Source organism: Megalops cyprinoides, chromosome 8 (genome assembly GCF_013368585.1).
Source record: "Megalops cyprinoides isolate fMegCyp1 chromosome 8, fMegCyp1.pri, whole genome shotgun sequence".
Classification (NCBI taxonomy): domain Eukaryota; kingdom Metazoa; phylum Chordata; class Actinopteri; order Elopiformes; family Megalopidae; genus Megalops; species Megalops cyprinoides.
In genome coordinates this window covers 24,516,475-24,538,904 of record NC_050590.1, presented here as the reverse complement: position 1 = coordinate 24,538,904, position 22,430 = coordinate 24,516,475, and the positions used below count along the sequence as shown (strand labels likewise).

At 42.6% G+C, this 22,430-nt stretch overlaps 1 protein-coding gene across 1 annotated transcript in view; it reads left to right on the top strand.

The window, feature by feature from the left end:
• Positions 1 to 448: 448 nt before the first annotated feature.
• LOC118781705 (SH3 and multiple ankyrin repeat domains protein 2-like) overlaps positions 449 to 22,430 on the top strand; it is a 170,584-nt gene continuing 148,602 nt past the window's right edge. The window contains exon 1 of the mRNA XM_036534701.1: positions 449 to 586. The gene's annotated coding sequence lies outside the window, so the exon portion shown is untranslated. The remainder of the gene's footprint in view (positions 587 to 22,430) is intronic.

The window sequence follows — 22,430 nt, the reverse complement described above, 5'->3', positions numbered from 1 at the left end:
TATGTACAACACAGGAACAGTTCATGGATGCACACAACACCTAGCACTCCGACACTGTAACTTTATATGAAGCAATACGTCTTAACTTCCAGCAAAGAACACCTTTTAAAGTTTAGAAGAATAGAATTTAGCAAGAGTAGAATTTCTGTGCTTAACCACTCCCAAGAGTGTATCCATGAGATTAAAATCCCATTTTAGACATATCCTCTGCATATGCAGTTTTTTTTAACTGTTACAAATAAGGTGAACAGCATGCAAAAGCAGTGTCCCACCTGTGACTTAAAATGTAAATTCTGGCACAGCACTCCATCACATGCTCCTCTCTTATAAGAGGACAAGTATACATTTCAAGCCCCTCCCCCTGCACTTTCTGCCTTAAGATGGTTGTCAGGTGCACGTTTTAAAATCAAACTGTTTTTCGCCCCTTACTCGACTCTTCCTAACGGGCACAGTGCACACAGCGTTGAGTGTCTGTTACTGCATATTGAATTTCCTCACGCCTTTGAGTTCGGTCTGGGAGCTCGGAAGAATATATTCTCTCCTCCTCAGCCTACTACAACTATATGTTCAGTGCGTTTGGCGCGCAGTAAGTTACATCTTTTCGCTTACAACTACGCTTTTGCGATCTAAAATTGATGCGGATTGCCGACAGCATGATCCTTTCACTGTAAAAAAAGAAAAGGTAAAGCTCTTCAGGTAAGCTTAGAGGTGTTTGTTTAGGATGACGCGTGGTGCTCCTTCGGGCTTCTAGTGTTTCTTTACTCCTTGCGTTTCTTCTACCACACGCGGTGTCTGTTAAGATGCAGGTTGCAATCACATAGTGGTTTTGGGTCCAAGGGATCAAGACCTTTTGAAATTTCGACTCATTTATTTTATTTATTTATTTGTATTTTTGACAGATTTCAGTCTTCAGAATCAAGGATGTGCCGTTATTATTCTCGTTTTGAATTGTTGGCTCTTATGTTCTGCTTTAACTTCTTTTACGTTGCACGTGGCTGCTTCAAAAATGTTTCTGAAAACTGTACATATTCAGCTGTAACAAGACTAGAGAATCGGAGAACGGATGGTCTTTTCCCACACCATTTGACTGAGTGATCGTCGTTACAGCTTCCTTCCCTGCGCGCAATCCAAGAAAGTCAGTTAAATATTGGGTCGGGGGGTCGGGGGGTTGGGGGGGGGGGGGGGGCATTTATTTGCTCGCTCACCCTTGCGAGTGGTTCACCACATAAAGGTATTTAAAATGTTAACTTGTCTGTCATTTGGTTATCTCGATTTAACATAATGCAATGATATTTTCAGGTTTATTACCAGAAAATTACAATACACCTATGGAATCTCCTCCTTTGATAATAATAATAACATAACAAAAACAACAACAAACCAGATGGGCAGTTCTTGCATAGTTGTAACTTGTTTTCACTTGTTCAGAGTTACAGACATCTCTGTAAGGCTGCCCTTGACAAATTGTCTTGTAAAAAGCGCTATACAAAGCGGGAAGTTGGATATTCATTCTTCTTGGTTTTGCAAGGACAGGGCTTGGATATGGTTACAGGAAGAGCAAATCTGTTGCACATTTTGAACCTTTATAAAGATAGACTAAACATTGTGCAAAGTTCTGTCCCCTTCGTCGTCATCTGCTGCTAAACTATGTATGCTAGTGCAGTATATGTCTATCTGAATGTGCCATCCACCCCAGCTGGCATAATTGTGAAGCACAGTCGGAATTTGTCTGGAAGTTAGGTTAATGTAGTCATCGATCGAAGTTTTTCCTTGCTGTGACTTTTAGTAGTATCCAAACCGCCTCAGTTACCTGGCTAGATAGGCGCACATATTATACCCTTTGGAAAAGCAATATATTTCATATTTTGAAGATTTTTAATGAAACACCACGGCGCTTGTCGAACGCACTCATACACGACACCTCTGTATAAAGAAATATGATAGTCTTGTTTCGTTAACATTTGATACATTTGTTTTTGTGTTCGGGTGTTGACAAATAGACAGTATGCGTTCTCAGCGAATAGAAACATGTTCTCATTTAGTATAAGCTCTGAAAGTTCAGGTGTGAGCCGCAGTGAACAGAGTAGATGCTTAGTTGAAAAACGAACGCCTTTGTCAGAGACAGAATGGATAACAATTGCATTACCTTAAAGGCTCTTTTGTTCAAGCTGTGGGCGATAACAATTTAGCAGCTCATGGGATGTGTAATTTGAGTCATGGCAGTTATTAATACCTAGAATTCCCATAAACTGTGTGAAAATATGGATCCACACTGCCTCAGGATTTATTGTTGGTTTTTCTGTTGGCAACTGAACAGATAGTTTTTTATCAACTGAACGGATAGTTTTTTATCAACTGAACGGATAGATTTTTTATCAACTGAACGGATAGATTTTTTATCAACTGAATAGATAGATTTTTTTATCTTTCACTGTATGCAACATATCAATGCAGTCTTTCCACAGCTGTCCAGTTGTAAATGTGTATTGTTTTTTCTGCCTGAGTCGTTAGTGTGCATTAGGGTGGCGTCTGCATTTAGACATGCATTGATAGATCTGGGTCACTGATTTATGTGGAGCTGTAGCAGTACAGTACATGTCTGTGTTTGGGGTCTAGGTTGGAAATACTTAATTGACCTTATTTAGCTCGACAGGGTACACCTTCTGGCTTTTCATCATTGAGTGGTATTTGTGTGATGACTGTGTATTATTTTTATGCCAATATCACTGTTTTGAGATATATAAACCATTTATATTAAGAATTGATTTAAGGATTTTGCAATAACTATTACAAATTTAATGGATGCTGGGAAATCATTCATTCTGTATTTACGTTTAACATTTTCCTCGATGAGCGTACTCAAAATCTATATTGTAGTAATAAAGGACCCTATTACAGCCTTCCCACCTGGGGTAAACACCTGCAGTTGAGCAGTAGGCATTATTATCAGTGAGCCTTTCCTGGGAGCACCATTGTTCCTAAGTACTCACATGGCGGAATTTAGTTTGTAAAGCTCAGATCAACCATGGCATGACACATAACTTCCACAAAGAGAAATGTGTAATGAAAAAATCAGGGGTTCCTGAGTGGCTCAGTTGGTAAGACTACTGTAGGCTGATCCTGGTTAGAAACCAGCCCTGCTGTTTCCCAAAACTGATCAGGATCATATTTACTGAACAAAAGTGCCTTTGTTCTGCCAGGGAGAAGGGTGGGAAGCCAGGGTGTCCCTGTCCCAACACTATCAGGCACCCTGTGATTCATCATGCACCTTCTGTAAGGACTGCTGACTCAGGGCCCCCAGCCCCCCCGCCTCCACACACCTGATTCCAATCTATTGCATTCCATGTTGTCTGTACACACCTGTACCCAGTCTGTTGATTGCCCCTTGTCCTGTGTATATATACCCTGTCTGTTCTTTTCCTCATCAGTGAGTCTTGGACCTTGTGCTTGCCTTGCAGTCTTTGTACCGTCACTGGATTTACTGTTTCCATGTGTAAGATCTTCTGTCTACCTCTGACTATGAGACTGGACATTCCCAAGTAAAGCCCTGTTTGTTCTCCAAGATGCCTCCCTCTCCTTGCACTTGAGTCCCTCCATAGCCTTTGTTACACCTTCAAGCTCATCAAAAGACATCAATGGAGTAGCACCCATTCTACAACTGGCATCAACTTCACTGTGGTGCATTGTGGGACATGTAGTTTTTTTTAAGGCTCTTGGTTTGTCTGTGAGTTAGAATTGAATTCACATTGCTTCAGTGTTCCTGCACAACTGCAGAGGTTGTTACTGTGAAACAAGCCTAATTGCTGTCTATGGTGCTAACACCTTAATATGTATTCAATTCAATTCAATTCATTTTTATTTGTATAGCGCTTTTTAATTCAATTCAATTCAATTCAATTCATTTTTATTTGTATAGCGCTTTTTACAACACAAGTTGTCACAAAGCAGCTTTACATTGTTCCCAGGCCTGAGACCCCCTGAGAGCAAGCCAACAAGGCAACAGTGGCAAGGAAAAACTTCCTATCAGGAAGAAACCTTGAGCAGAACCGGGCTCATGGGGGGGCCCATCTGCTTCTGGCCGGCACTGGGCAGATAGAGTTAGACACAAAATTATGCAATGTACATTTGTTATTGACAAACAATAGCAGTTAACAGTAGAGTGATTATAAGAATGTCTCCTAGGATGTCCGGGTCTTGGAATGCAGTTGGCTTTGATGGGCAGGGCAGCGAGGTAGCAGGACTGGAAAACGAGATGAGACGCTCGGGCTACAGCTCCGGACAGGAGCCCGGAGCAGGGAATAGGAAGCAAACAGAAAACAGTGGTTAGTGGATGATAAGGATGGCAGGGATGTAGAACAGAGAGGCAGGAGAGGAGGGGCAGAGAAAAAGGTGTACAACAAGGAAAGACCCCGGCAGGCTAACATTATGGCAGCATAACCTAGGGGACGGGAGGCAAGGGACCGGCATAGTCATGAGGGCGACCCTAAGACAGTCAACACCAGATCACGGCACAGGGTCCATGAAAGCAATGACCACTTAGTCCACCAGAGACTCTATGATCCACGCCAGCACCAGGCCATGTCCCTCAGCTGAAGGATTTACTATATAGATATGTTTTGAGCCTAGACTTAAAGGTGGAGAGAGAGTCTGTTCCCCGAATCTCAGAGGGTAAACTGTTCCACAGGAGAGGGGCTTGATAGGAAAAGGCTCTACCGCCTACAGTAGTTTTGCCCACTCTTGGAATGGTGAGAAGCCCGGCATTTTGGGAGCGAAGGGCTCTCTGCGGAAGATATGGATGAAGAAGGTCCTTAAGATAGTGGGGGGCAAGCCCATTTAAAGCCTTAAATGTGAGTAAGAGTATTTTAAAAATGATCCGGTATTTAATAGGTAGCCAATGGAGAGAGGCCAGAACTGGGGTGATGTGCTCAAAGCGTTTAGTTTTAGTTAAGATTCGAGCAGCTGCATTTTGCACCAGCTGAAGGGGTTTTAATGAGACGTTTGCACATCCGGACAAGAGGGCATTACAGTAGTCTAATCTGGATGTTACAAAGGCATGGATTAGTTTTTCAGCGTCGTTAATTGATACGATTTTCCTGATTTTAGCAATATTTCTCAGATGGAAGAAGGCAGTCCTAGAGGTGTTAGTTATGTGAGTTTCAAAGGAGAGCTCGGGATCAATAACAACACCAAGGTCTTTGATGGCTGCACGCTCCAGCAGCGTGCAGACAACACAAGTTGTCACAAAGCAGCTTTACATTGTTCCCAGGCCTGAGACCCCCTGAGAGCAAGCCTAAGGCAACAGTGGTGAGGAAAAACTCCCTATCAGGAAGAAACCTTGAGCAGAACCGGGCTCATTGGGGGGGCCCATCTGCTTCTGGCCGGCACTGGGCAGATAGAGTTAGAGGCAAGTTATGCAATGTACTTTAAGACATTTACAATTGACAGACAATAACAGCAGAGTTATTATAAGAATGTCTCCTAGGATGTCCGGTTCTTGGAACGCAGTTGGCTTTGATGGGCAGGGCAGCGAGGTGGCAGGACTGGAAAACGGGATGAGACACTTGGGCTACAGCTCCGGACAGGAGCCCGGAGCAGGGATAGGAAACAAACAGAAAACAGTGGTTAGTGGATGATAAGATTGGCAGGGATGTAGAACAGAGAGGCAGGAGAGGAGGGGCAGAGAAAAAGGTGTGCACCAAGGAAAGACCCCGGCAGGCTAACATTATGGCAGCATACCTAGGGGACGGGAGGCAAGGGACCGGCATAGTCATGAGGGCGACCCTAAGACAGTCAACACCAGATCACGGCACAGGGTCCATGAAAGCAATGACCACTTAGTCCACCAGAGACTCTATGATCCACGCCAGCACCAGGCCATGTCCCTCAGCTGAAGGATTTACTATATAGATATGTTTTGAGCCTAGACTTAAAGGTGGAGAGAGAGTCTGTTCCCCGAATCTCAGAGGGTAAGCTATTCCACAGGAGAGGGGCTTGATAGGAAAAGGCTCTACCGCCTACAGTAGTTTTGCCCACTCTTGGAATGGTGAGAAGCCCGGAATTTTGGGAGCGAAGGGCTCTCTGTGGAAGATATGGGTGAAGAAGGTCCTTAAGATAGGGGGGGGGGGGGAGCAAGCCCATTTAAATCCTTAAATGTGAGTAAGAGTATTTTAAAAACGATCCAGTATTTAATAGGTAGCCAATGGAGAGAAGCCAGAACTGGGGTGATGTGCTCAAAGCATTTAGTTTTAGTTAAGATTCGAGCACCTGCATTTTGCACCAGCTGAAGGGGTTTTAATGAGACGTTTGCACATCCTGACAAGAGGGCATTACAGTAGTCTAATCTGGATGTTACAAAGGCGTGGATTAGTTTTTCAGCGTCGTTAATTGATATGATTTTCCTGATTTTAGCAATATTTCTCAGATGGAAGAAGGCAGTCCTAGAGGTGTTAGTTATGTGAGTTTCAAAGGAGAGCTCGGGATCAATAACAACACCAAGGTCTTTGACGACTGCACTCGGGGCAAGGGAGACACCATCAAGGTCCAGTGTAAAATGAGTGAGTTTGACCACTTAGTCCACCAGAGACTCTATGATCCACGCCAGCACCAGGCCATGTCCCTCAGCTGAAGGATTTACTATATAGATATGTTTTGAGCCTAGACTTAAAGGTGGAGAGAGAGTCTGTTCCCCGAATCTCAGAGGGTAAGCTATTCCACAGGAGAGGGGCTTGATAGGAAAAGGCTCTACCGCCTACAGTAGTTTTGCCCACTCTTGGAATGGTGAGAAGCCCGGCATTTTGGGAGCGAAGGGCTCTCTGTGGAAGATATGGGTGAAGAAGGTCCTTAAGATAGGGGGGGGGGGGGGGGCAAGCCCATTTAAATCCTTAAATGTGAGTAAGAGTATCTTAAAAACGATCCGGTATTTAATAGGTAGCCAATGGAGAGAAGCCAGAACTGGGGTGATGTGCTCAAAGCATTTAGTTTTAGTTAAGATTCGAGCACCTGCATTTTGCACCAGCTGAAGGGGTTTTAATGAGACGTTTGCACATCCTGACAAGAAGGCATTACAGTAGTCTAATCTGGATGTTACAAAGGCGTGGATTAGTTTTTCAGCGTCGTTAATTGATACGATTTTCCTGATTTTAGCAATATTTCTCAGATGGAAGAAGGCAGTCCTAGAGGTGTTAGTTATGTGAGTTTCAAAGGAGAGCTTGGGATCAATAACAACACCAAGGTCTTTGACGGCTGCACTCGGGGCAAGGGAGACACCATCAAGGTCCAGTGTAAAATGAGTGAGTTTGCTCCTGATTGAATTTTAGCCTATGACCAATATTTCGGTTTTGTCCGGGTTAAGGAGTAGAAAGTTTCGGGCCATCCAATTCTTTACATCTGTTAGGCAGGCCTCCATGTTTGAAATATTCAGAGGGACATAGGGTTTGACTGATATGTATAACTGAGTGTCATCCGCGTAACAGTGGAAATTAATGTCATGTTTACGGATGATATCGCCAAGAGGCAACACGTATAATGAGAAGAGCAGAGGTCCAAGCACAGATCCTTGAGGTATACCATATCTTACTCTGGAACAAGCAGAGGATTCGTTGTTAATGGAGACAAACCAATATCGTTCTGATAGATAAGACCTAAACCAAGATGGGCCTGTCCACTTACGCCAACCAGGTTTTCAAGGCGGTCAAGGAGGATACAATGATCGATGGTATCAAAGGCTGCACTTAGGTCTAGCAGCACAAGAAGAGAGATACAGCCATTGTCACAGGAGAGTAGAAGGTCGTTGAGCACTTTCAGGAGAGTGGTTTCCGTACTGTGGTGAGGCCTAAATCCGGACTGGAAAACTTCCAAAATGTTGTTAGAGTGTAAAAAGGCACAGAGTTGCTTTGATACTGCTTTTTCCAGAATTTTTGAGAGGAATGGAAGGTTCGAGATGGGCCTATAGTTTGACAGGTCATTGGGATCAAGATTAGGCTTTTTCAGAATAGGCTTGATAACTGCTACTTTGAAGGGCTGAGGTACGTGTCCAGACATAAGAGAGGCGTTGATAAGATTTAATAGCGGTGTGCCAATTGCAGGCAGTAGCTGTTTTAGGAAGCCAGTTGGTATGGGGTCAAGTTGGCTGGTAGAGTTATTAGATGAATTGATAAAAGAAGAAAAGTCACTAAATTCAATGGGTATAAAAGAGTCAAAGCGCGAGGCGGGCCTAATAGACATGCCTACATAATCTGGAATGGGACTGGCCAGGCAGGAGCCAGAAGTTGATGAGAATTTTTGTATTGTGTCTCTTATCTTTAAGATTTTACTATCAAAGAAGTTCATGAAGTCATTGCTACTATAAATTGCTGGTATGGTAGGGTTAACTGATGCAGGACTCTTGGTTAATCTGGCGATAGTGCTAAACAGGTACCTAGGATTGTCCTTGTTTCTCTCAATAAGGGTAGAGAAATATTTGGATCTGGTAGCTGTGAGGGCATGTTAGGAGACTTTCCTTCCATGCCAGGAGAAAAACCTGTAATTTGGTGGAGCGCCATTTTCTTTTGAGTTTTTGCGTAGCTTGTTTGAGAGCACGAGTATGGTCGTTATACCAAGGTGCTAGCTTCTTGTCTGTGATTTTCTTCCTTTTGAGGGGAGCAATGGCATCCAGAGTTTTACGCAAAGTAGAGTCGATACTGTCCGCGAGTAGATTAATTTCAGTTGAGCTAGGGTTTGAACATAAACTAGAGGAGATTTCGTTGTGCAGGTAGTATGATGTAGGGAGCTCGTCGATAAAGGCATTTGCTGTAAGAGAGCAAAACGTGCGCCTGGAAGAAAATCTAGGCTCCGAGTATGTGAAGCACGTTAGTGGTAAATTGAAAGAGATGAGATAGTGGTCGGATAACACAGGATTGTGTGGCATAATTTCCACCTGGTTAATGTCTGCTCCATATGTGAGGACCAAATCAAGAGTATGGTTGCAGTAATGTGTGGGTTTGTCCACAGCTTGATAGAGTCCAATGGGTTCGATGATGGACAAAAATGCTGTTCTGAACGGGTCATGTTCATTATCCATATGCACATTAAAGTCGCCTACTATTACAGCTTTTTCTGTATTGACAACCAGGTCAGATAAAAAATTGGCAAATTCCGATAAGAAAACACTGTAAGGGCCAGGTGGCCTGTAAACTATTACAAGGGTAAATAGCTGAAATGCAGTCTTGTCAGGATGTGCAAAGCTAAGTACTAATAGTTCAAATGAATGGAAGTTATAGCCAGGCTTAAGGGTGGCACAGAGTTTGGAGCTGTGTACAGCAGCACTACCAGTAGGTTGAGGGACCTGGTGATTACAGTAACTGGGAGGAGTTGATTCATTGAGAGCAACAAAGTCATTAGGTTTAAGCCATGTTTCAGTCAGGCATAAGATATCAAACTGGTGGTCAGTAATCAATTCGTTTATTAATAAAGCTTTAGGTTGTAGCGATCTGATATTTATTAACCCAATCTTAAGGACCATTTGTCTACAGGTAGTACTTTCAGGTTTGTCAGACTTAATTTTTATCAAATTATCAGCACAAATGCCCCTACTGGATGTTTTTAAGAAGTTTGGGATGGAGGGTCATGGAACAGACACTGTCTCTATGGGATTTTTAAGTGGTGGTTCCAGGGAAAAAGCAGATATCTGTGTAGGACAGAAAGTCTGCTGCCTGGCCTTGGCCCTGATAAGTCAAGGTTTAGAGGAATTCAGGCTATGATCCATGTTTCTAGAGATGATAGCTGCACCCTCCCTCGAGGGGTGGATGCCATCTCGTTTTAAAAGACCAGGCCTCCCCCAAAACTTGTGCCAATTATCTATAAAACCCACGTTGTTAGAGGGGCACCATTCAGACAACCAACGATTAAGTGACGTTAATCTGCTATAGATCTCGTCACCGCGCCGCATGGGGATGGGGCCAGAGAAAATTACTGAATCCAACATTTGTTTAGCAATCCTGTACACCGATTTAATAGTTAACTTTGTTACTTCCGATTGTCTCATGCGAACATCGTTAGTGCCAACGTGAATAACAATTTTTGAGTATTTCGCTTTACTTTTACCTTTAGCTTTAGCCAACACTTTCAAATTGGCTTCAATGTCGGAAGCTCTGACTCCAGGAATGCAATTGACTATGGTCGTTGGTGTCTCTACATTCACGTTTCTAAGAATAGAATCGCCAATAATCAGGGCTCTTTTAACAGTAACCGTAACCCACTCGCCTTGCTGCAAAGGCTCTGCCTGGGTTAAACTAGGGGAAAGGCTAATTGACACATCCAGTACTGAAAAGGATTCGATAAACTTTCACTTGCTTTAATCTCATATAAGGTGCGGATGCGTGCTTCTAATTCTGCTACCTTCTCCGTCAACCTAGCGTTAAGCTCGCATTTAACACAGGTGAAGTTGGTAGTAATGGTGGAGAAGGAATAACTAAACATGTTGCACACAGAGCAGGGGAGACAGCGAGATGGAGGAGAGCTAAGGATTGGAGAAACAGAGCTGCGAGAAGCCATCGTACGTAACTAGTGGCTACTTACGTCTGTAGTTTTTGCGAGGGTGTCGGAATCGGCGAGTACTCCGGGTTTGGGTCCTGGCTGGGTCCTAACTGATCGGCGTCTTGCGTCTGGCATTCGGGGAACGAGCAACAGGAAGTGCGGAGCACGAAAAAGGTGAGGAGCAGCAGGTAGCAAGCGAGAGCGTCTGGTGCGAGAGCGAGAGCGTCTGGAGGGAGAGCGAAAAAGTCTTCGCTCTCGCGAAAAATGTATGAAAATGAACATATGAACAAAAAAACCCAGAATAAATTCACTTTTATAAGACACATAAGTTATGTGTGTGTCAACGACACAGATCAGCACACTTTCTGATTTTTAGTAGAGCCTTTCTCAAGGAAGTGACCAGATTATGCTGAAACTTCTGTAAGTGCAAAAGTACACTATGTGGCCAAAAGAATGTGGACACCTGACCATCACATCTTTATGAGCTTGTTGGACATCCCATTCCAAAACCATGGGCATTACCATGGAGTCGCCCCCTCCCCCTTTGCAGCTATAACAGTCTCCACTCTTCTGGGAAGGCTTTCCACAAGATTTTGGAGTGTGTCTGTGGGAATTTGTGCCCATTCAGCCAAAAGAGCATTTGTGAGGTCAGGCACTGATGTTGGACGAGAAGGCCTGGCTCGCAATTTGGCGTTCTAATTCATTCCAAAGGTGCTCAATGGGATTCAGGTCAGGGCTCTGTGCAGGCCACTGGAGTTCTTCAACACCAAACTCGTCAAACTATGTCTTTATGGACGTTGCTTTGTGCACAGGGGCACAGCCTAGCCCAAACTCTGAAAAACAGCCCCAGACCATTATCTCTCCTCTACCAAACTTTACAGTAGGCACTGTGCATTCCGGTAGGTGGCACTCTGCTGGCATCCGCCAAACCCAGATTCGTCCATCAGACTGCCAGATAGTGAAGCGTGATTCATCACTCCAGAGAACGCGTTTCCACTGCTCCAGAGTCCAGTGGTAGCGTGCTTTGCACCATTCCAGCCATTGCTTGGCATAGCACATGGTGATGTTGGGCTTGTGTGCAGCTGCTCGGCCATGGAAACCCATTTCATGAAGCCCCCGACGCACAGTTCTTGTGCTGATATTGCAGCCAGAGACAGTTTGGAACTCTGTATTGAGTGATTCAACATAGGATAGGCGGTTTTTATGTGCTACGCGCATCAGCACTCGGTGGCCCTCTGTAAGTTTACGTGGTCTACCACTTCGTGGCTGAGCTGTTGTTGCTCCTAGATGCTTCCACTTGACAATAATAGCACTTACAGTTGACGGGGGCAGATCTAGCAGGGCAGAAATTTCGTGAACTGACTTGTGGCAAGGATGGCATCCTATGACAGTGCCATGTTTAAAGTCACTGAGCTCTCCAGTACGACCCATTCTACTTTCAAGGTTTGTCTATGGAAATTGCATGGCTATGTGCTAGATTTTATGTACCTGTTAATAATCGGTGTGGCTGAAACACCTGAACTCAATAATTAGGAGGGGTGTCCACATACTTTTGGCCATATGGTGTACATACACTTGAAACATTGAAGGTTTTTTTATTTATTTTAATCATGCTCTCTACACAGACGAGGTGTGAAATCTTTGTACAGTAATCTACACAATGATCCATGTTGCAGGACAAACCATTGGAGCTGGCCCGATAGCTCTGTGACTGTTCAAGAGTTTGAACTGTTCAGTTCTGGAGAGTACAGAAAAGACCTACTGTAACATTCCTTGTAATGTTTTTTGGTCTAGTTGGACCAGCCAGTGTATAAGTTGTTTAGCCTCACAGCCTCAAATGTGGAGTGTGGGCTTCTTGGGCCTTACAATATGATCTATCTAGGTACTTGCATTGAAACATTCTCTGTTAGCACAACAAAAGTGTTTAGGAGAAAAACTGTGCAGGTTTCTCTCTCTGTTTCCATGGTAATTGTCTGCCCTGCATCTTAGAAAGGTGGAATGTGCATGTTATGACTTATATTCAGCTGAAGAAAAAAAAAAACATTCTCATAGTGGGAGCAGCCTGTAATTGGGGAGTAAATAAGGCCCACCCAACAATAAGAAGCACCCATCTCTGTGTTGCATAAAGATCTTTGTTGATCAGTTTCCAATGCCAAAAGAAAAAGCCTTGTGTTTCCCTTTATAAATCATCTAGCGTAGTTATAATTATCTGTTTTTCAGGCAGAGGGCTTACTGTGTGACTCACTTCTACAGGGAAAAGGTGCACTCTAAAGTAACAATCTGAATTAGCTGTAGATGGAATGATTATGGTAGCTTGCTTTGTAATTAAAGGGAGGGTTAAAAACCATGACAAGATAAAGCGGAAATGTCTGTCAATGTCCAGGTAGTCATCACACTGTCATTTGTGTGTATATATGTATGATCTGGGGTTGCTTCAGTTGGTCAGGTCTAGGCTCAGCGATGTTATATGGCAATAAAATGAAGTCAGCTGAGTACCTGAATGTACTGAATGACCAAGTTATCCCATCAATGGATTTTTTCTTCCCTGATGGCACAGGCATATTCCAGGACGACAATGCCAAGATTCATCGGGCTCAAATTGTGAAAGAGTGCATCAGGGAGCATGAGGAATCATTTTCACACATGAATTGGCCACCACAGAGTCCTGACCTAAACCCTTTAATGCAACTCTGGAAATAAATGTTGTGACGTTGCATTATGTTGTCGAAACAATGCCACGGCAAATGCGCACCATAATCAAAGCTAAAGGTGGTCCAACAAAATATTAAAGTGTGCGACTTTTTTTTTGACCAGGCAGTATATATACACACACACACACATGTGAGCATTTGGCAGTAATATATATATATATATATATATATATATATATATATATATAATTATTATTTTTTATATATATGCTATATGGACAGAAGTATTCGGACGCCTTACCATTACACCAACAGGGACTGTAATGACATTGTATTCAAATACATATCCTTTCATATGGAGTTGGTCCCCCTTTTGCAGCTATAACAGCTTCCACTCTTCTTGGAAGGCTTTCCACAATATTTTGGAGTGTTTCTGTGGGAATTTGTGCCCATTCATTCTGTGGAGCATTTATGAGGTCAGGCACTGATGTTGGACGAGAAGGCCTGGCTCGCAATTGGCGTTCCAGTTCATCCCAAAGGTGCTCGATGGGGTTGAGGTCAGGGCTCTGTGCGGGCCAGTCAAGTTCTTTCACACCGAACTCATCAAACCATGTCTTTATAGTCTTTGCTTTGTGCACTGGGGCACAGTCATGTTGGAATAGAAAAGGGCTTTCCCCAAACTGTTGCCACAAAGTTGGAAGCATAGCATTGTCCAGAATGTTTTGGTATGCTGAAGCATTAAGATTGCCCTTCACTGGAGATAAGGGGCCTAGCCCAAACCCTGAAAAACAGGTGTGGCCAAATACTTTGTCCATGTACATGCTGCTGCTTATCCTTTTTTCTGTCCCAGCATCAGCTAAGGTTCTGAAAGTCAGATTCAGTGCTCCTCCAAACAACTTCTCTTAAGAGAAAAATCAAATATTTGATTAAAAATCTCCTGGGCCGTTCTGTCAGCAATAAAGCTCTGCACCTTGCACAAGATTCCTTTTACAGTCCTCTTTTCATTTCGAGGATCCTGAAGAAATTGATTAAAATGCCTGGAGACAAGGAAAGTAAACAAAGAAGATGGAAATCAGGGTTGTATGCTGTTTGATTTTACTTTTGATGTTTCTTTATTCCAACATTATAAGAGTGGAAACCCATGTGGCACATATCAGCAAAGGCAGTAGAAGCAGGTTGTCTTTGCACATGGATAGGCTAACAATATGTAACAAGTCACTGCATGTTGAATTTGCAGATTGAGCACCTTGAGCAACATCAAAGAGACCAAGTGTAAAAGGAATCATTTTGGACACACCTAAATAAATACTGCAATCAACTTGTGACCACTCACCTACTTCACTGACTGTTAAAATGTAGTCTTGAGGACAGGTTCTGTAAAACCTTTGAGAGGCTTCTGACATTTCCTGCAAAATAGCTCACTTGTAGCATTTTGTCTGCTAAAATACAGTGATAATAAAATGAATGTTTACAGTGGTAGAAATAAGTAATTGGTTAAGTTAGCCACTTTCCTTTGAAAAGCATTCAAAGAAAACTGTATTTCCTTTGATTGCTGTTCACCAGAAAGTAAGATGTTTTGATGGATTTCATTTCTCATTTATTAATTTATACTAAGACAGAAATTTGAGTCAATCCATGGTTTACAATGACCAACCCAAGTGTCAATGACAGATTAGGTTTTTTAAAGGGCTATTTGAAAACTATAACAATTTAGAATTTTTTTAGCATAGTTCAAATATTTGAAAAATTGTGCGCACAATAATTTTCATAAGAACATGAAATTAAGTTAATTTCATGTTTTTTTTTTTTTTTTTTTACCAGGATAACCTGTCCTTGCCCTTGAAAAATGTCATGTGGTGTGGCTGTAATATATATTTAAAATATTATTTCTCATTAACATGCATAATATTTTAACAAGGTATTAGTAGTACAGTGAGTTGTTCTGAAAAGTAATTTGCACTTTGTTTTTTATATCTGTAAGTAATATCTTCATATTTATCTTCTAACAGCAGTCTCTCTAGTGTTTGTGAAATTTAGAGATTCATTTTTTCTTTAAAACCCATAAATTTGCTGAAAAACGTATAACAAAAGGATCCACTTTAGCATACTGTATCAGTGATTAATATTTCAGACACAGTAATTGAATATCTAATGATATGATAGATGGTTGCACCAAATGATGACAAGACTGCATGACGCCAGAACACAATCAATGCCATGAAACAAATAGAATAAAGTACTTTTATTACTTCATGAAATCCCTTTAAACACAAACAACTCAGGGAAAACAACTCAAATTCTTTTCAGAAACATTTTATAACAGTTCAGTGGACATCATGTTGCTGAAGCGTTTCATCAAAGAGATCATCACAACAATTTGCTAAGAACTATACTTCGTATTATGAGTGTTAAGTTGAAGGTTGGTAGATTCGGAGGGTAATAGGCAATGAGGGGCATTCCTCTAACCCCATTGGCCTGCTGACTTGGGTTCTGTGATAATAGAATAGATACCTTTGTGGAAATAGAAGATGACATCTTGCATTTGTGGCCAAAGAAATAAATTCTTTTCACCTTACTGTCGCATGCAGCTAACCTGTATTTCCTCTCCAACAACCTTAAGGACCTGGCCTACATATGGAAGCTCATCATAGATGACGATCACAAACTTGCCCTGAAGATCTTGTTGACTGGATTGAGGAGAGCCTGAGGGATTCTCACTGTAGTTTCCTGTGTCTCGCAGATCTACCATTACTGGCTTATAATAAGGGCATGTCTGACTTTCTCAGCAGTTGCAGAAGCATGACACTTCCCTGTGACCAATCAAACCGGTCTATTCATCCATCATTTGAAGTAGGGACACGTGACTGAAAGCTGTCAGTCAAAAGAAAACGTCGCTTGATTACAGAGTAATTGGGTTAGACTTTTTGCATCAGAGGAGTAATACTGTCAGTGCTCCGCCTCCTTAGCTGTCGTGCTTTTGTTTTCCTTGTGTTTTTCCTGCCCCGCTCCCCGCCCGGTCTCCGCCCGCCTGATTGCCTGCACACCTGCTTTCCATCCCCTCGTCAGCCTTGCCCTATATGTTCCCTGCTTTTCCCTGTCCGGTTGCTAGTTCGTCACAGTGTTTTTTTGCCTGTTTCGTCCCCGCGTTTGCTTTATGCTTCTGTCTGCCTGTTTCCCGTTTTTCGACCCTGCTTGTACCCTGACCTCGTTTTTGCCTGCCTCCTTGCCTCGTTCGCTTGATTGCCTGCCTGTCCGGTTCCCCGACCTTGCCTGCTCCCCGACCTTGCCTGCTCCGATTTCCCAATCCTCGCTCTGTCCACGGACTGTCTCCCGGTTTTCGACCCTGCTTGTTTTCGGATTAGCGATCTGCCTGACGATTCCGTTAAAGACGCTTGGAACCCGAAGCTCCCGTGGTCCGCGCCTGAGTCCCTGCCTGAGCCCCGACAAATACATTTCCCCCACCATCCTCTTGAAGAGTGGTACTTCTGTGAAGCTGAGGATTTCTGAGGCTTGTCACATAAAAGTGCATGCTATATTTCACTGGGCTATTCACCTTTTACAGCCGGATAATGCCAGAGCAATCAGTAAATAATTGTAAATGGAGGTACACCTGATAAGTTATCCCATAAAGGGACATTAGAACCATAATGTTGGGCCATAATAATGCATTTGGCATTTACTGTATGAAATGTTAATCTGTGTATTTGTCAAAATTTATAGGTTGTTTTGATTCATATAAAATGTGGAAGATTCTAGACAAATATAAGAGGAGAGAGTTTTGTCCAACCTTTGGTGTTGCCAATTTGTTTTTGCAATTTCTAAGTCCCCGTTTTCAAATAATGAACTTTTATCGTTCATCTTATTGTATCAGACTGTTAGTCAACTCGCAGAGGACCGAAATACGTTTTTTTTTCTGACAAAGAAGCAGATCCGATGTTCGTAGCAAAAGACAGGTAGGTTTATTTGCACAGCCGGCCATGGGAACATCAGCATGGAGCAGAAGTTCAACAAGTATAAGTGTTAGTTCTTTTTATACAGTTACAGTAGGTACATTTACATGAGTTACAATGACCAGAGGGGGTGCTGTTTTTGATTGGTTTTGTGGAGCTGTGAATTGCTAAACAGCTCCCTCTCTGATTGGGTCTCTCCAGAACCTTGTTGCCTAAATGGCTCCATCGGGTTCAAACTTCTGGAGAGAAGTTCATATATGGTCATGGGGAACCCCGTGTTCCACAGACTGTTACCATCAAGAGGCGCCGTTTTGGCTCTGGCCGGATGTAGCGTCATCGCTTTGTATTCTAATACAAATCGCTTATCTCCAGCATTTGTATTCTAATACACATCGCTTGTCTCTGGATCAAACGCCGTGCCCTTCCTCAGAACTGTCTCCTAACAAGACTAAACTCCTATTGATTTCCAGAAAACACTTGCAGAAATGTGGTTATGTTATTCCTATATGTTATTTCTATATATAATGTATATACACGCTCAGTGACCACTTTATTAGGCACACCTCTCTAATACTGGGTAGGACCCCCCCCTGAATTCTTCGTGGCATGGATTCAGCAAGGTGCTGGAAACATTCCTTAGAGATTCTGCTCCATGCTGACATGATAGCATCATGCAGTTGCTGCACATTCATGCTGTGAATGTCCCATTTCACCACATCCCAAAGGTGCTCTATTAGATTGAGATCTGGTGACTGTGCAGGCCATTGGAGTACACTGAACTCATTGTCATGTTCCTGGAACCAGCTTGAGATGATGTGTGCTTTGTGGCATGGTGCGTTATACTGCTGGAAGTAGCCATTAGAAGATGGGTAGACCATGGTCATAAAGGGATGCACATAGTCAGCAACAATACTCAGGTAGGCTGTGGCATTTAAATGATGCTCAATTGGTATTAAGGTGCCTAATGTGTGTCAAGAAAATCTTCCCCAAACCATTACACAACCACCTCCAGCCTGAACTGTTGACAGAAGGCAGGATGGATCCATGGATTCATGTTGTCATGTTGAGATTCGTCAAACCAGGCAATGTTTTTCCAATCTACTGTCCAGCTTTGGTGAGCCTGTGCCCACTGCTCAGCCTCAGTTTCCTGTTCTTAGCTGACAGGAGTGGCACCCGGAGGGGTCTTCTGCTGCTGTAGCCCATCCACCTCAATGTTCGACATGTTGTATGTTCAGAAATGCTTTTCTTCATAGCACTATTGTAATGTGTGGTTATTTGGGTTACTGTCGCCTTCCTGTCAGCTTGGACCAGTCTGGCCATTCTCCTCTGACCTCTATCATTAACAAGGCATTTTCACCCACAGAACTGCCGCTCGCTGGATGTTTTTTGTTTTTCGCACCATTCTCTATACACTCTAGAGACTGTTGTGTGTGAAAATCCCAGGAGATCAGCAGTTTCTGAGATACTCAAACCATCCCATCTAGTACCAACAGTCATCCCCCGGTCAAAGTCACTTAAATCAGATTTCCTGCCCATTCTGATGTTTGGTCTGAACAGCAACTGAACCTCTTGGCTATGTCTTTGTGATTTTCTGCATTGGGTTGCTGCCAGATGCTTGGCTGATTAAATATTTGCATCAACGAGCAGGTGTACCTAATTAAGTGTTCACTCGCAAAACAGCGCAGATTGTCTGTAGTTTGTGTGCTTGTGAAAGCTACAACGTGAGATTGTTTAATTAACAAGGATGGCGTTTATCGATTTAAATTACATTAAATGCTCATGACACATCACAGCAATTATTTGGCCACACCTGTTTTTCAGGGTTTGGGCTAGGCCCCTTATCTCCAGTGAAGGGCAATCTTAATGCTTCAGCATACCAAGACATTTTGGCCAATGCTATGCTTCCAACTTTGTGGCAACAGTTTGGGGAAGGCCCTTTTCTATTCCAACATGACTGTGCCCCAGTGCACAAAGCAAGGACTATAAAGACATGGTTTGATGAGTTCGGTGTGGAAGAACTTGACTGGCCCGCACAGAGCCCCGACCTCAACCCCATCGAGCACCTTTGGGATGAACTGGAATGGAGATTGCGAGCCAGGCCTTCTCGTCCAACATCAGTGCTTGACCTCATAAATGCTCCACTGAATGAATGGGCACAAATTCCCACAGAAACACTCCAAAATATTGTGGAAAGCCTTCCAAGAAGAGTGGAAGCTGTTATAGCTGCAAAAGGGGGACCAACTCCATATGAAAGGATATGTATTTGAATACGTCATTACAGTCCCTGTTGGTGTAATGGTCAGGCGTCCGAATGCTTTTGTCCATATAGTGTATGAAATGCTCTTTTTGAATTTTAGTTTTACAAATATATTTTGGGAGCAAACAGGTATAAAATGCTCTATCACATTTCATCTGATCCCTTAACTCTACCTTACTGATTTCTACTGAATATACCCCAACAGCTCCAAATGACTCTAACATAGTTATACGTAGAAGAAAGAATCAGGAGTTCTTCAAGGAAAGAGGTGGCAGATTTTATAAATGGAATTGAACAGCAGTAAAGCCAGCCAGCGTCCTTTCTTCATTTGACCCCCTCTATTGTGATACTTTGTATCATTTACAGAATTATGAGTCTGCTGGGTGGTTGTTCCTTATGCATTATTAACTTTATTGTACTTTTAGGAGGATTCTGAATAGGAGCGTTGATAAGCACAGGACAGCTGTGCTCCTGCGTTGCTGCAGTGTCCTGTTGCCTCTGTTTAGCATGTGACCTAATTTGAGTAATTGGGTTAATTACTCAGCTAACTCATTCAAATTGCCATTTGGTGATTATTTATTCAGACTGAAGCTTGAAATTCAGATTAAACCAGCACTCTGACCCATCCATTAATCAAAACTTGTTCATCAGGACCCACTGCTGATAGTGTATCTAAAGTGTTTTTGCTTACAGTATTTTTGGTTCATAGTGTATAGCACCAGGTGTGCAAACTGTGATTGTAGTTAAGTGTTACTCAAGTTCCAGCCCTGTAGGCAGCATTGTAGAGGATGTTGTAAGACCTGCAGTATCTATCAATCACAAGGTAAAGTAGTGTGTTGACAGGAATTCATAAGACAGATTGGATAGGAACTGGCCCTCTACCTTTGAAGACCCCCACATTGTGTAGTGACTCAGAGACTGCAGAACAGGTCCTGCTGTGATGCAGCTCTGTAGAGCTCTTAGAGGCATGGCACTATTCCCAAGCCAAGGCAGAGGGTCTCGTTTAGGGTAGATTGGGCTCTCAGAGTGTTCTATTTACAGAATCCTTACTGAGGTACCAGCCCTGCCTCGGGGGTCCTGTAGTGTAGTAAATAAAGTGTTGTGTGGTTAATATTGCTTATCTCAATTTGTGGTGGAGTGAGGAGGCAGTATTTGTTAAATTCAGACCATAAAATTCATCCTCAAGTGATTTCATTTTCTGATAATTGATTTTTATGTATACATGCCTGGTAAAATAAGACAACAGAAAAAGAAATGCAAAGAAAACTGCAAATCTGATAGCAGACAGTGGTAAAGGAGCAGGACTCGTAACCGAAAGGCTGCCTGTTCGATTCCCAGCTGGGGCACTGCTGTTGTACCCTTGGGGAAGGTACTTAACCCATAATTCCCTCTTCAAATTTCCAGCTGTATAAATGGATGACATTGTTAAAAGCTATAACATATGTAAGTTGCTCTGGGTAAGAGCATCTGCTAAATGCCAATAATGTCATGTAATGTAATGGTGAGTTTACATGCATCAGCTCTCCTGCAAACTGATCTTCAGAACAAAAAAATCCTGATATGCCTTTTACAACAAGGGTAGATTTTTGCTGGATTAAAAAAATACAGTTGTATTCCTTCATAGTGTCTTACACACTGCCCTCTCAGTCACCATGGAGTTTTCTCCCACGAGTATAATTGCCCAGCTGGTTTGATATATTTTGTGTCTCCTCTGGCTGGCCTGAAGTCTGATCTACATCTAACCAAATACTGCCATTTCGCACCTCTCCTTATCTCTCTATACTGACTACCTGTTATGAATTGGACAAAACTCAAAACTAGTTATAGAGTATCAAGCAGTAACACACACTGCACTGCACTCCCATGCTTACAATCCATCATCATGCTCCACACTCCTGCCATTCTACTTTAGTCTGCTACCTCTGGTTGCCTAGTAGTCGATTTCTGATAGGGTCACTCATGTCATTCACTTCCTTTCAGCTCCCCACATTTGGCAGAACAGTGATATCACCTTCGATTTTCAGGCACAGTCTAAAAAACTTTTTCAACTCTGACCCCACCTCCTCCTAACAATGTTATAATAAAAGCTAGTAGTTGTAAAATGGATTATGATTTAAGCATAGAGGATAGATAGCTTGGTGGGACTTCATGCTTTTCCAAACACATTGAGGCAGTACAAATGTAGTAGCTTGAAATCAGTGTTAATAGTTTTACAGGGTACACCCTATGACAACACTTACTCCCACTGTGGCAATGTTTCTCACAATGGCACTACATTTCAAGGATGGCACTAATGATTTAGTACCTGTGCAGCAAGTTGCCTAATCCTATTGAATGCACTTCTTGAAAGTCAATCTGAATACCGTTGTCAGCCAGGTGAATGAATGTAATGTAAATTTGTATGCACTGTATGACTCTGGTATGAACATCCAGTGTCACAGTTGTGGCTATCAGGATTGAATTATCACAGTCACTCTCTGTCCAACTAATAGAGAAAAAGGGATCCAAGTAAGTGACAGGTTGAGTGATTTTTGGGATCTGGGATCTGTTTGTCTGAGCTAGATTCTGTTTCCCCATGTTAATCTCTGAATGTGACCCTTATACCTTTAAACATATTGTCATCTAGGATAGACTTCCAAATTTTACTGTCTGAAAACTGTCACAAAAGTGTTTCTTGTGAATTATAATGGAGATTCTTGTATCATATCTCACTTAAATCTCTGTGTGTAGTTCTAAGCATGGTGCATCTTTACATGTGTGTGTACTGTAAGTGTGCTATATGCACACTTCTTTGTCTCTTTGTTTCTCGCTCTCTCCCTCTTTCTCTCTACACACACACAAAATGAATCATGCTATCCAAAGAATCCAAATAAATAGAGCTGCTGGGGAATGATTAGGGAATTAGGAAGGCACATGTACCCTTTCACCTCTCCCTCTCGATATAGATGGAGGTTGGCTTCATGGCATCACATACAGTAATGCCAGCGGTTGTACTTCTCCCTGTGCCCATGTGACAGAACAACTGCTCAGTCTTTTCACACAGTTTAAGTATGACAGTTT